Source organism: Schistocerca cancellata, unplaced genomic scaffold (assembly GCF_023864275.1).
Source record: "Schistocerca cancellata isolate TAMUIC-IGC-003103 unplaced genomic scaffold, iqSchCanc2.1 HiC_scaffold_675, whole genome shotgun sequence".
In the NCBI taxonomy this organism is placed as follows: domain Eukaryota; kingdom Metazoa; phylum Arthropoda; class Insecta; order Orthoptera; family Acrididae; genus Schistocerca; species Schistocerca cancellata.
This window is the reverse complement of record NW_026046686.1, coordinates 20001-22500: the sequence shown is the minus strand read 5'-3', so window position 1 is coordinate 22500 and position 2500 is coordinate 20001. Positions and strand designations below refer to the sequence as shown.

The 2500-nt window shown below is 56.0% G+C and overlaps 1 pseudogene; it reads right to left on the bottom strand.

The window, feature by feature from the left end:
* The window catches only part of LOC126139100 (large subunit ribosomal RNA), a 7124-nt pseudogene that overhangs the window by 3262 nt on the left and 1362 nt on the right, over positions 1-2500 (bottom strand).

The window sequence follows — 2500 nt, the reverse complement described above, 5'->3', positions numbered from 1 at the left end:
CCCTGGCAGAGTGGACAGTCCGAGCAACCTCATTGATCGCATCCTGTGTGGAGCGACCCTTTCGGAACCGAACTGCCGATCACTCATGCCATAAAGCATTCGGTGACTGTACAATCTGTCGACAAGTAACTTTTCAAAGGCCTTGCCCAGAACATCTAGTAAACAGATCGGTCTATATGATTTGCTAGCTGTGGGTCCTTCTCGGGACCCTTCTTAATTATAACCACCTCTGCGATCTTCCACTGAGTCGGATATACACCACGTTCCAGGCATAGATTATATATTTTAACAAGCACTGGAGCCAGCTGTGGGGCCAGGAACTGCAAGATCTCAGCTGGTATACGATCTGGTCCTGGGGCCTTGCGCCTTGCAAACGTGTGAAGCGCAGCCACCACCTCCTCAGCAGAGAAGGGGTATACCGCCGCCTCATTAACGTACTGCTGCAGCAGTCCCTGGCGTATTCCCCGCTGCTCCTCAGTGTCCTCATTTTCTGTATCATCAGGCAGCAAAGTGTGCAATAACACACTTGCTGTCTCCTCCCAAGTCGTAGTGTACCCACCTCCTTCCAATCGCAGGGTGGAGAACATAGTCGGAGACCTAATTTTCTCCCGGACCAGTTTGTAGGGGACACCCCAAGGGTCCATCCCCAACTGGTCCTTGACAAATGTTTCCCAGGATAGTCTTCTTGTGGTCTGTACCATGTTGACATACCTCTCTTTTAATCTTCTATATATTCTCAAATGATACTGTCTCTCGTCCTGGGCAAAACTCCTTTGATAGTTACGCCGCGCCCGCCTGACAGACCGCTTAAGCGCGGGTCAGTTCTGGGGACCACGGAGTAGCCTGCTTGCGAAGTAGCCTGCTTGCGAAGTAGCCTGCTTGCGAAGATAGGGACAGCGGGAATCTCGTTAATCCATTCATGCGCGTCACTAATTAGATGACGAGGCATTTGGCTACATTAAGAGAAGTCATAGTTAACTCACGCCGTTTACCCGCGCCTTGCTTGAATTTCTTCAACGTTGACATTCAAAGAGCACTGGGCAGGAATCACATTGCGTCAACACCCGCTAGGGCCATCGCAATGCTTTGTTTTAATTAGACAGTCGGATTCCCCCAGTCCGTGCCAGTTTCTGAGTTGATCGTTGAATGGCGGCCGAAGAGAATCCGCGCACCCGCGCGCCCCCGGAGGAGCACGCTAAGGCGGACGCGGGCCTCGGCAGCAAGGAAGATCCGTGGGAGGCCAAGGCACGGGACCGAGCTCGGATCCTGCGCGCAGTTGAAGCACCGGGGCACGAACGCCGCGCAGGCGCGCGCATCCTGCACCGCCGGCCAGCACGAGGCCAACCAACAGGCGAGAGCAGACCACGCCCGCGCTAAACGCCCGCACTTACCGGCACCCCTACGGCACTCACCTCGCCCAGGCCCGGCACGTTAGCGCTGACCCACTTCCCGACCAAGCCCGACACGCCCCGATCCTCAGAGCCAATCCTTATCCCGAAGTTACGGATCCAATTTGCCGACTTCCCTTACCTACATTATTCTATCGACTAGAGGCTCTTCACCTTGGAGACCTGCTGCGATATGGGTACGAACCGGCGCGACACCTCCACGTGGCCCTCTCCCGGATTTTCAAGGTCCGAGGGGAAGATCGGGACACCGCCGCAACTGCGGTGCTCTTCGCGTTCCAAACCCTATCTCCCTGCTAGAGGATTCCAGGGAACTCGAACGCTCATGCAGAAAAGAAAACTCTTCCCCGATCTCCCGACGGCGTCTCCGGGTCCTTTTGGGTTACCCCGACGAGCATCTCTAAAAGAGGGGCCCGACTTGTATCGGTTCCGCTGCCGGGTTCCGGAATAGGAACCGGATTCCCTTTCGCCCAACGGGGGCCAGCACAAAGTGCAATCATGCTATGACGGCCCCCATCAACATCGGATTTCTCCTAGGGCTTAGGATCGACTGACTCGTGTGCAACGGCTGTTCACACGAAACCCTTCTCCGCGTCAGCCCTCCAGGGCCTCGCTGGAGTATTTGCTACTACCACCAAGATCTGCACCGACGGCGGCTCAGGCAGGCTCACGCCCAGGACCCTTCTGCGCCCACCGCCGCGACCCTCCTACTCGTCAGTGGCTTCGCGGCCGGCCAGCAAGGACCGGCCATGACTGCCAGACTGACGGCCGAGTATAGCACGACGCTTCAGCGCCATCCATTTTCAGGGCTAGTTGCTTCGGCAGGTGAGTTGTTACACACTCCTTAGCGGATTCCGACCTTCCATGGCCACCGTCCTGCTGTCTTAAGCAAACCAACGCCTTTCATGGTTTCCCATGAGCGTCGATTCGGGCGCCTTAACTCGCGTTTGGTTCATCCCACAGCGCCAGTTCTGCTTACCAAAAGTGGCCCACTTGGCACTCCACGATCCGAGTCGTTTGCTCGCGGCTTCAGCATATCAAGCAAGCCGGAGATCTCACCCATTTAAAGTTTGAGAATAGGTTGAGGTCGTTTC